Source organism: Erinaceus europaeus, chromosome X (genome assembly GCF_950295315.1).
Source record: "Erinaceus europaeus chromosome X, mEriEur2.1, whole genome shotgun sequence".
NCBI classification, from domain to species: Eukaryota; Metazoa; Chordata; class Mammalia; order Eulipotyphla; family Erinaceidae; genus Erinaceus; species Erinaceus europaeus.
In genome coordinates, this window is record NC_080185.1 from 124,808,131 (window position 1) to 124,821,002 (window position 12,872).

A 12,872-nucleotide genomic window follows, 5' to 3' on the forward strand; every position below is an offset into this window, starting at 1 on the left:
ATCTGGAAACAGAAGAGATGCCTTAAAAATAGTGAACTTAACAATGAAAAAAGCATCCAAGCAGATGGTCTTTTTTTTTTTTTTTTTTTTTTTTTTGGTTGAACTAGATTAAGTGTCAACCGACTTTTTCTGTAAAGGGCTAAGAAGAAATGTTTTAAAAATGATAGTCTAGGGAGTCGGGCGGCACGAACTGCCCCTGTGGCTACAGACAGACTATGACCCACATAGTCAATGACTGCCACCTCTCCAGATTCAAAGGAGGTCTCGAAACTTTACATCAGGCTCAACCTGATGCTGTTGACTGGCTACGGAAGAAGGGCAAACTCTAGAAGAAGAAGAAGAACAGCGGGTTAAGAGCAGATGGAGCAAAAGGAAGAACTGGTGTAAGGATCCTGATTCCAGCCCCCTGGGTCCCCACCTGCAGGGGAGTCACTTCACAGGCAGTGAAGCAGGTCTGCAGGTGTCTGTCTTTCCCTCCCCCTCTCTGTCTTCCCTTCCTCTCTCCATTTCTCTCTGTCCTATCCAACAACAACGACATCATCAACAACAATAAGAACTACAACAATAAAACAACAAGGGCAACAAAAAGGAATAAATAAAAAAAGAAAAATGATAGTCTACACAGTTTATTACAACTACTGAACTCTGCTGTTGTATCAAGAAAAGAGCCAGCGACTGGGGAGATGGCACAGCCATGGATCACTGGATTTACAAGTGTGAGGTCCTGAGTTGGATGATCATCATTGCATATGACAGAGTGATGCTCTGGTTCATTCTCTTTCAAATAAACAAATCCATATTTTTAAAGGAAAAAAGAATCACAATAATAGGTAAGTAAAGTAATATGGCTATGCTCTGATGAAACTATAGTTTTGGACCTAGAAATCTGAATGTCATATATTTCCATGCCACAAAATATTAGTGTATTCTTTTTAATTTTTGACAACAGGGTTATTGCTGAGGCTCAGTACCTTCATGACTAATCCAGCACTTCTGGTGGACATTTTTTCCTTTTGGTTATGACAGAGACATGAGAGAAATAGGCAGAGAGAGAGAGAGAGAGAGAGAGAGAGAGAGAGGAAGTCCTGCGGCACTGCTCTACCACTTGTGAAGCTTCCCCCCTATAGGTGGGGTCCAGGGACTTGAACCCCCAGCCTCATGCATGGTAATTTGTGTGCTTTACCAGTTGTGCCACTGCCTGGTCCCTATTCTATTATTTTTAAGTACATTACAAAGAATTCTTAGGTTGTGGAATATAAAAACAGGCAGTGGATTGAATGTAGCCCTGTGAATACCTGGGCTAGATTACATTGGAGTTTGCTTCTGGAACTAATTGTGAGCTTTAGTAAAATACAAGAAACATGATGCTTTATTTTGAACTCACTACCCCTTTGCCAGTAATTTTAACTATAAGGAATATTGATTGACTGAGACCAAAATGTACAGCATAATGTTTCACAGCAATAAAGCAGTGAATTGGGATTTGAACCCAGGCAGCCTTATTCCAGAGTCACTTGTCTGTGTATTCTTTCAGTTCATCTATGCCACAGTCCAGAAGGAAAGCACTTTGATCATGATTATAAGTGTGAAAATGGAGGCACAGAAATTTATGTAATCTATGTTCACTCACAAAATGGTAAGTACACACTAATAAAATACTATTTTTTAAAAAGGTACATACAGGTAGCAGAGTTCAACGTGACCCTCCTAGGTAGCCACCCTCCTAAGAACATCCCCTAACTGCCCTAAAATTAGTTAAACTGCCGGGCCTGGCCACAGTTAAGATCAATATTGGCAGATCACTGACTGGCCAGCTGGAAAGAACTTGTGGCCAGAATATTGAGGCTCAGGAATTTGTGATAACAGGTGAACATAGAAAAGCAGGAAGATGGATTGAAAGCGCTTAGAAAAAGCAAGAACACTTAACTCTGACTGTCCCAAAGCTTGGCCTAGGGCAGAGACCTGCTTCAGTGTCTCTTTTGTAAAATGAAGGATAATATTAATATTAGCCATTCTCACCCAAGCCTGGTGAGTAAATTAATTAATTCAGATAAACTGATTGAGGTCTTTAGATGGAAGCAAGAGTCAAGAACAAGTACAACATAACATAAACTGCCTCTCTCCTGATATTTGAGAGACGTTTTAAATAAATAACAGTGTACTAATTAATCTACAAAATATTCCTGTTAGCCAGAGAAAAACAGATTTAATGCCAGAAAACAAAGGCCACTGGCTGAGAAGGTTTGGAGAACCAAAGAATGGCAATTTAAAAATCTCTTTCCCATTCCTGTGAACTTATAATTATGTCACAGAATGACAGAACTGTTCTGGCCTTTGTGCTGCCTTTATTCCTGAATGACTGGAGCATGGACTTCCTGAATTTTAGAGTTCTTTCCACATGAACGTAGTCTTTTGCCTCCTAGAGAGTACCATGTTATCAAGAAGAGAGAACTGGATAGACTAATCAGGGGGATCTGGCCCCAGTCCGATATTTAAGTAGGACACTGAGTTTTTCTTACTTCTTTCAGAAGTATTCCCTGATTCCCAGGATGAGCTGTGTCCCCTTTGTGGCTTGACACTATCATGCACATTTTGACCATACTATACGTGCCCTTTTGAAACTGTTGATTTGCTCATCTGGTCAACTGCACATTCCTAAAGGACAAGACTTTGTGGTCATGGTCTTGTCTGCAACCACCACAAAACTGAGCAAACTGTGAACTCCCCCCCTCAAAATCTGATAACAATAAAACAGTAACTACCCTTTGTGCATCAGGAAAAAGAGAATGAAAGGAGACAGTCCTTAAAGTTCCTTCTGGACTTGCAATCTAGAGAATGAACACCCTTCCAACTCCCAATTTAGAGTGGATTTTCATATAGAAGGTTATTCTCTGGCTTGGGGAGTTAAGTGGAGAGAGTCTTAAAAGAGAAATTTTTTTAAAAAAATTTATAGGACAGAGGAAATTGAGAGGAGAGTGGGAGGTGGAGAGAGAGGGAAAGAGAGAGAGGGAGAGAGAGAGAGAGAGAGAGAGAGAGAGAGAGAGAGGGAAGAAGAAGAAGAAGAAGAAGAAGAAGAAGAAGAAGAAGAAGAAGAGGAGGAGGAGGAGGAGGAGGAGGAGGAGGAGGAGGAGGAGGAGGAGGAGGAGGAGGAGGAGGAGGGGAGGGGAGGGGAGGGGAGGGGAGGGAAGGGAAGGGAAGGGAAGGGAAGGGAAGGGAAGGGAAGGGAAGGGAAGGGAAGGGAAGGGAAGGGAAGGGAAGGGAAGAGAAGGGAAAAGAGAGAAGACAGGAGAGAGAGATTGAGACCTGCCAGCCTATTTTACTGCTTGCAGAGTTTATCCCCTGTAGACACAGACTAGGAGCTTGAACCTGGGTAGTGACTCAACTGGGTACACCACCATCTGGCTCCAAGAAAGAAATGTAAATGACAGGATCCTTTTCTTTTTGTAAAATGAATGTTCTCTTCTTATTTCAGCATCCAGAAGGCTATATCTTCAAAAATGCAGCTCTTTTTACTCCTCTGTTTCTTTCTTCCCAATTTGTATCCCATCTTGCCCAGAACAAAAGCCATGACCCATAATGTCCAGACACTCTGGTCTTCTCCCCACTCAATTTCTAATTTTTGTCTGAGGCTACATGAACCTTGAGGTGCAACGTGCATGCCCTCCTGGAGCTTGTCCATAGATATCCTGATGGCTTGATTTCTCACTTCCTTCAAGCTTACCCAGAGTCACCTGCACTGGCGGACCCACACAAACCACCTTACTGACAATTGGCAGCCTCCCTTCCAACACCTCCCATTCCCTCTGTTGATTTATTTCTGAATAGTGCTTGTTGCCTTTCTTCACAATATTAAAGTGACTTTTGTTTTATAGGGTCTTCGAGTCAAGGATTTTAGCTATCTTGATGACCGCTGTGCTCCAGCACCTAGCAGACTGCTGGTCATGCAGCAGTGGATAGAGAGGGGGGTGAGTCAATGAATGTTGGCAGAGCTGACAGGACCAAGGCAGCACAAGAGAGGGAGGAGGCTGAGCTCCTGAGCCTCAATTCTCCCCACCCACAGCTTTTCCTGCTTTGTCTTTGAGTTGTTGCTCTAATCTTACCTTTGTGCCTCCTCTAGAGACCACATTTACCCCAATCTTCCAGCACTCTTTCCTTTTCAATCTCAGCCCACAGATTACTCTCTTTCAGGTCAGTGGGATCTCTATCCCAAAGCAAATTAAGCAGGAGGTAAAGTGACATAAAGGGAAAATGCTGTGTGCACTAATGGAAGGCGAAGCTGTTATCAACAGGGAAGGCATGGGGTTGACCATTGACCTTATTTCCTAATGTAGAAGTAGGAGGAAAACATCAAATTTTCTATCCCAGACTAGCACAGAAGCTATTTTTGAGCTAATGGCAGTTAGCAAAGCAACTTTACAAATACAGCCCGAATACACAAAAATCTAGCACTCTTTCCCAGACATAGAAACTTTCCCATTCATGGAAACTGCCCAAGCCTTGAAGTCTTTATGGCCAGTGATACAATTCATCATCATAATAAGAAAAAGAGTGGGGTGAAGTGGAAAGACTTTGAATACAGTCACTTGTATTTCTTTGTATGAAGAAACAGAATTATAATAACCACCTTTTGATTTTATTTTTGAATGAAGTGGGGTATTTTAAGAGTTGATATGTACAATTATATGGTCCATAACGGGTTCTCAATAGATGCCAGACAGCACTACAGCCACCATCTCCATCACTGGTATTTGGAAGGGTTGACCTACCTAGTAGGCAAGAGGAACCAGTAGGATCATGCTGAAATAAAGGTTGAATCTGAAGTTACAGAATGCAGCTTACCTGGTGGACTACATACCTTGCCATGTGCAAGACCCTGGGCTCAAACCCTGGTGCTATTATGGGATCACCATGGAGGTACCAACAGAGTTTCATGGGTAGTGGAGTGGTATTATGGTCTCTCCCTTCTGTCTTTCCTTTCCTTGTCTATGCCTGTCTCTCCCTTTCCTCCCTCTCTCTAATAAATAAATAAATAAATAAATAAATAAATAAATAAATGAAAAGAAAAGAAAAGAAAAAAGAAAAGAAAGGAAGGAAGAAATGTGAGCTAGAGGGTTGGACTGGGGCATTTTATTGGCAGTGTGGCACACTGCAAAGCCACACTGGTGCCACATTGGCAACAAAGAGGGACCTAGGGTGTGGCTCACTGGTAGAGCGTAGGACTTGAAAACCTGCAGGCTGATTTAGCCCCCAGCACTGTGTACACTAGAGTAATGTGTTGGTTTATCTCAAAAATTCACTAATTAACTAATATTTTTAGAAAGAAATAATTCGATTCAACTAGTTGAAGGTTTCTCAAACTTGGCAGTGTAAATATTTAGAGATGTGTAAGTCTTTGCACACTGTAATATGTTTATATTCTCCATGGCCTACACGTACTCGATGCGGTTGCAACACTGCACAATCAAGATTGTGCACATGGCAAAGTGGTAAATTCTCAGTGAGCTATCTCACCAGCACTCTGCTCTTTTTTCCTTGTCTTTTTTAATTAGTGATGTAATAGAGGCTTAGAAATTATGAAATTACTGGGTTATCATCCCACACCACCCCTACCATCACCACAGTTTTCTGTGAACCATCCAAACCACTGTAGTTCTGACAACGTCTTAGAGACAGTATGTATGTACTGTGGCTACTTTTAATCTTTTTTGGCAAGCTCATGTGTTTGAAATCTCTATATTCCCCATATGAGTGAAATCATCTGGTAGCTGTCCTTCATCTTACTTCACTAAGCACAGTTACCCCCAGTTCCAGCTTGCAGATCAAAGTTCCATTGAGTATATGGTCCACATTTTCTTTATCCAGCCTTCTGTCAGGGAGCATTTTGGTTGTTTCAACTCCTTGGCTATTGTGACTAATGAAGGTATGAAATTGAGGTTCATGTGTCCTTTCAACTTGATGTTTTCATGTCCCTTGAATATACTAGCCCTGTGTTCTTACCATCTAAAAGACTGATTTACATACCTATGACATTTTCCCACAAAAGATTATCTCACATGGAATAAACTCATTATTCACTCTTCTTCAATAGTCTCTCACTAATATGTGATGTGTTGATGTCAAAAAAAATAATAAAGGGAGAATCAAATGTGTTTGAAAAACATCTGAGGGAAAACCTAAGAGAAATATGTTTTGGGGACAGGTGGTGGCACACCCAGCAAGCACGCATATCACCAAGTGCAAGGATCCAGGTTTGATTCCCGCACCCCACCTGCAGGGAGGATGCTTCATGAGTGCTGAAGCAGGTCTGTAGGTGTAGAAAAATGGTTGCTAGGAACCATAGATTCATGGTGCTGACACCAAGCCCCAGTGATAACTCTGGGGGGGAGGGAGGGAGGGAAAGAGGGAGAGAGAGAGAGAGAAAGAGAGAGAGGAAACAGGTATGATTTTTATACATTTCTTAGCTATTTCAGATTATGATGGGATATACTTTTATTTACTTTTCCTCTTCCTTCTCCTCTTTTAAAGATATATTCACTTATTTAAGAAAGATAATCAGAGCATCACTCTGATATATGTGATACTAGGGATCAAACTTTGGCCCTCATATTTATAAATCTGTGCTATATTGCTGTGCCATCTACCCTGTTGTCCTTATCTTATTTTTTTATTTCCTCTTTCAGATAATAACATATATTTATGTGAACCTGGATTTCACTATGCTACCACCACAAATCACCCACTCTAACTAGACCTGGAGCCTTGTAGAATAGGAGTAAATAAAATTCTTGACTGTCATTTAGCATTTACTTAGGCTGTTTCTGCTTTTCCAATTCATATCAGTTCTCCTGGTCTACACATAGATAATACCTTTTTTTCCCCTGTGACTCTTGGCATGCTCTCCAGACTGTTCTTCACATTCCAGAAGTACTCAGAAAACATTACCTCTCAACCGTACACATTATCCTATACTCACTGCAGTGGTTACTTAACTGCTTATAAAAAGAGCCTTGTTACTAAAACAAAGTTTAAATGACCCAGGGCAAGGACCTTAATTTATGCTTCTTAAGTTTATCTCCTGGTGTGCTACCTTCAGGAAGGACACTCTTGCTGGGCACCAAACACCTTAAATAAAAATCATATTTGGGATCAGGCATGGAACTCAGTAGTAGAGAACATGCTTTACATGCATGAAGCCCTGGGTTCAATCCCTAGCACCTCCACTTTTTAAAGTGTATTGGATGAAAAACAACAAGTGTTGACAACAATGTGGAGGAAAAAGGAATTCTGATAAATTGTTGGTGGGAATGCAAACTGGTGCAGCCTCTATGGACACTGGCATGGAAAGTCCTTAAACAAATAAAACAGAAATACTGTATGATTCTACAATACCACTCCCAGACATTTATCCAAAGGATATGAAAACATGAATTCAAAGGGGGTATATGCACCTCTGTGTCCAAGTTGGGTGCAACTGGGTAGAGAAATTATTGGGGGTTGCACACTTGATACATGCGCAAGGGCCTAGGTTCAAGCCCCCAGACTTCACGTGCAGGGAGGAAGCTTCCCAAGCTATGAAGCAGTGTTGTGGGTGTCTCTCTTTCCCTCTCCCTCTCTATCTCCTTGATCTCTCTTGACTTCTGACCCTAGCAAAAACAAATAAAGAAATCTTAAAGAAACTATAGAATATACAGTAAAAAATACTGTTTCGCAATAGAAAAGGACAGCATTTTATCCTTGAGGTCAGAATGGATGGAACTGGAAGTGATTATACTTAGTGAAATAAGCAAATAGGTGAAAGATAACTACTGAATGGCCTTATAATATAGATAATTAAAGGATACAAACTTATAAAAAACCCAAAATATTTCTCAGACGTTGTGATACTGTGATCATTATATGGGGGCAAGGGGCACAGAATTTTGGCAGTGGATCCAATATGAAAATAAATTCCTGAAATCTTATAATTTTACAAACCATTATTAAGTCAACACTAAAAATATAACAATAAAATCATAAATAAAACAATGGCAGTATATTGACTGACACACACATTCAGTAAAGAACTTCCATACATAGATGTGTATACACTTACAGATCAAGGAGGCAGGAAAACACATCATAGTTAATGAGTGAAAAACATGGGCATTCCACAAAAAGAGTCTGACTAAATGACCATCACATATATAAAAAGACACTTAGCTATGCTAGCTATTAGGAAAAATACAAATTATGGTTGATATTGTTACTTTTATACTTATGCACAGCCAGTGTTGCCTAAAATGAAAGAGATGTTGAAAGGAGTAGAGAATATGCTTTACATGCATGAAGCCCTGGGTACAGTCCCTAGCACCTCCACTTTATAAAGTGTATTGGATGAAAAACAACAAGTGTTGACAGCAATGTGGAGGAAAAAGGAATTCTGATAAATTGTTGGTGGGAATGCAAAAATATTCTCTCACACAGCTGACTTGACCTCACACTGACCAAAGTATTTTGGAAAACTGTTTAGCAGCACCTATAAAATCTCAGCATAGCACGTCCTGTGAATCAGCAATTCTGTTTCTAGCTCTACTAGCCTCAGAAATGCATGTACATAAGCAGTGAAAGGAAGATGCTAGAACACTAAAAGCTACAATCTTCAGAACAGTCAAAGCTGGAGATCCCCTAAATGTTACGTAGCAGTAAAACAAATAAAACATCTTTATCCTTCTAATGAAATATGACTCAGCAAAGCAAAGAAACAATCTACAGTATTTCATCTATGTGGATGACTTTTATTATAAGTACAATGTTCAAGGATAGAAGCCTGAAAGAAAAGAACACATGCATACTGCCCAATTTATATGCAACACGTAACCCAGTGAAACAAACTGGTGCTTTTAAAAGTTAAGAAAATGGTTATTCTTACAGAGGATATCATGATAGGTGCTCTTGGGAAAGGCTGCTATTGTATATTTTTTATGTGAGTGCTGGATATGTGGGTATGTTCAGTCTGTGAAAATTCAATTTGAGTTCTACACTGAAATTATGTTTCCTCTTTTATGTGTGGACTATTCTTTAATATTGAGTCAAATTTATTGGGGTAGATTGCAAAGGAGTAAATCAGCATTGTCTGTCATTTTTCTATGTCCTTCTTTCAGTTTTATACATAGCATGCAAGAAGCAAGTCCCAGTTCCCTGGAGAGAGCAACCTATAATGAGAGAACAGTTGTTTTGCTCACACTGTGACAAAAACCCTTCCACTCTGCAGTACCAATTCACCACCTCCAGTCTTTGACTGAACACACTGGAACATGCAATTCTTTACACATAGCTCAGCACTTAAGAATTGGAAAGAACTTCATTTTGGGGGCAAGAAAACAGACTCTAAAAGCATAGTTGCTCATCTGAGACCTCACAGCCAGTTCACAGTTGGGGTAGGCATATGGTCCCATAACTTCTACCTTTCAGCTGGACACCTGCCTCCTCTGCTCCCTAATACTTGGCAAAGTTCCATGGGACAGGTTCAGTTTCCACCTTCCCAGGGTAGCTGGCCATCTCTGGAGCACAAAACACCATGTCTCCCTGCAGCATAGACATGAGTTCTCCACACACTCTTGTAAAGAGAACTGACAGGAATCTATTAAGAGAGCACCCACTTACTAATTTCTTTTTGGGTCAACTGCTTCTTTCAGGCTATATATGTGTGCTGATTTCTGGAGCTGAACAGTAGAATCATAACCTAGCACTTGGCTAGTGATTATATGGTACATTGCATTTTAGGGTTGTTACATGCTTAGAAGGAAAAAAGAAAAATGTTAGAAGTAGCAGTTCTTTGTCTTGTCAGTTTAAAAGAAAAAAAATCCATATTTTGTATTCAATGATACCATGCTTAAATTAGCAATGTGGTGTTTTTTTTTTTTCATTTCTCCTTGAACAAGGCTTTTGTAACTCTTCTCTGCTCAGTGCATACTGATGCCAGATAGAGGTGAAACTACAAAAGAGGCCAGAGTATTACATAACCCAGCTGAGGTAAACAAACCCTGCTACCTAGGAAGCTTCCTGAATCTCGATGCTGACCCTGGGTGATATCAACAATGAGCAAGGAATTATAAGAGATGAGTTCTGAGCATATAAGCTTGTACATCCAATACAAGCTGCAGAGCAGGCTGAGCGAAGTCCACTTATGAAAGAAAAGAGGGGAAGTTGACTTGCAGAGCTGTGGGCACCACATTCTCTGCTTCTCTTTTATTCCGACTCCCCCCCCCCCAGCTTCTTAGTCTCCACCCTACACCTTCCATCCTTTGGTCATTGGTGCTTTGGGTGGACACACTTTAAGGTGACCCTCAAATATAAAGCACTCTTGCATAATCCTCTCCTCTTGAATTCAAGGAGGAGTTATGGCTTGCTTCTAATTGATTAGCTGATTAAATTAAGTCAGTTGGCAAGAGTTATTTAAGAGGCCATCTGAGCAAGTTGTAGTGAGAAACGTTCCCTTATTGGTCTTGAAGAAGTAAGCTTAATGTTATGAGAGGGCCTTTTGGCAAGAAATGCAGGCAGCCTCTGGAAGTGAGAGTGACCCTGCTTGAGAAAAAGCAAGAAATTTAAGGACATTAGCTCCATAGTGTTAAATAAAATTCTTCCAATAACCAGGTAAGTTTGGAAGAGAATTCTAGGAAAGTAATGTAGTCTAAATAGTCCAAATGATAATTTTATGTCTTGTGAAATAATGAGCAGAGGACCCAGCTCAGCCATACCTCATTGCCTGGTCCACAAAAACTATCAGATAATAGGTGTGCATGTGTGTGTGCGTGTGCGTGTGCGTGTGCGTGTGCATTTTCCAGAGCACTGCTCAGCTCTGGCTTATGGTGGTGCTAGGAATTTAATCTGGGAGATTGGAGCCTTCAACATAAATATGTGTTGTTTTAAACAAGTAGTTTTATGGTAACTTAGCTTGTGTAATAACAGAAAATAGATACACAATAGCAGGAGGAAAGTTATACATTCATGTGTATTTGAAAATTAAACAATATGATCCCAAATCACCAATGGATCAAAGAAGAAATTTTGGGGATGAGGTGAGTAGAGTAGTAGTGTGCATGCCTGAGGACCCCAACGCTTCAGGTTCAATCCCCAACACCATGTTAGGTCAAAAATTAGCTTTGTTCTGTTTCTCTCTCTCTTAATCTTTCCTTCCTCTCTCATAATAAACAAAATAAACTCTGAAAGTATCTTCAGGGCTGGCAAAACAGAACATTTGGATAGTACGGTGCTTTGCCATGTGTGCAACCCAGGTTAAAGCCTGGCCCCCATCACATTGAAGGAAGCTTCAGTGTTGCAAGTGTCTTTCACTCTCTCGCTCTCCACTTCTCTGTATCCATCTAAAATATCTTGAAGCAAATGAAAATGGAAGCAGAACATATTAAACCTCTGTCATGCTGCAGAAGCACTTCTAAGAGGGAAGTTGATAGTAATAAAAGCCTAGCACTACAAGGAAAAGTAGTTCAAATAAATAAACTAACTTCAATTTAAAGAGAGTAGAAAAAGAACAACAAACTAGGCCCAAAGGTGAAGCAGGAAGGAAACAACAACAACAACAACAACAAAACAACAAAATCAGAGAAGAAATAAGGGGAATAAGAGACCATAGAAACAACAGAAATATCACAGAAATTTTTAAACCATTTGTTCATTTGATGTACATTCCTATTAACCTATAGTCTCATGAATCAATAATTAATATGAAAGGGGAAAAACTGATTGAATGTCTCAAACCTTTTGATACACAGACCATAGGCTGAGTATATGTTCCCCCAATCTAAGCACTTAAGAGTGATCTCAAATTGTTAATACATTTAATAATGTTCTCTGAAATGTTAACTCTCCTAAAAACTTAGATGAAGGCGAACAGAAGCAACCAGTGGCGTTACTTTATAAGACAAAGCTGTATATAAGTAATGTCAAGGACATAAATTATGGTGATGTAGTGTATGATACAGCAAATCCTAACAAAGGGATTTTCAAAGTTAACCCAATTGCCAAATAATGTGATTACAGCAATAACTTATCCATTGCCTTCTTAAACCCTAAGACAGCAGGAACCTGCCACTTCCTCTATAGAGCCTATATTTCCCCCAGTCCTGGAACCTCTAGAGTGGGGCTATTTTTCTGCATGCTTCTCTCAGTTCATACCAAATGATACTGTATCTGCTGATCCCAACCTAATTAATGCAACAAGAACCACCTCAGCATACTTTAGTTCAGACTGTGCCCAGAGACATCAGGCGTGGAATGTCAACCTTTCAGCCTCACCACTCGGGTAAGACCTTTCCTTTCATAGGATTCTCTAATTACATTTCAGGTGGTTCACTTCCTAGTAAAGCCCCAAAACCTAGATATAGACCAGACCCCATGAGATAGAAGATATGTTCACATGTATCCATAAATTAGAGCAAAATATAGACCTGAAAGCAAAAGTGCACAATAGTCTGCAGTGAGTCAATAAATGAAGCAAGCAAATAGAAGGACCTAAGAAGACACTGTAAAGTTCCTAATGATATAGATTCTACTTAGACCTAGATGCTCTCCTCATCTACTTCTTATTAGACTTCCCTCAGTCACTCCAGAGCTAACCTTATCAAAGTAAGGACTACAAAAGCAGAGTAAAGGCAAAAGACTGGCATCCTTTAACGATGACTCTTTAGTCACTATCAGGCCACCCCATCAGCTGAGGCCCTAGACGGAGAGTCCTGAGATTCCCAAACAGACATAATGGACCCAGACCTCAATTAGATCCCTCACTCCATTGTTACTGGTCATCTCCATCAGGAACAACACAATGGACCCCTTTGTAGTCCCTCATAGGACCCTGCCCTCAATGTAGAACAACAGTG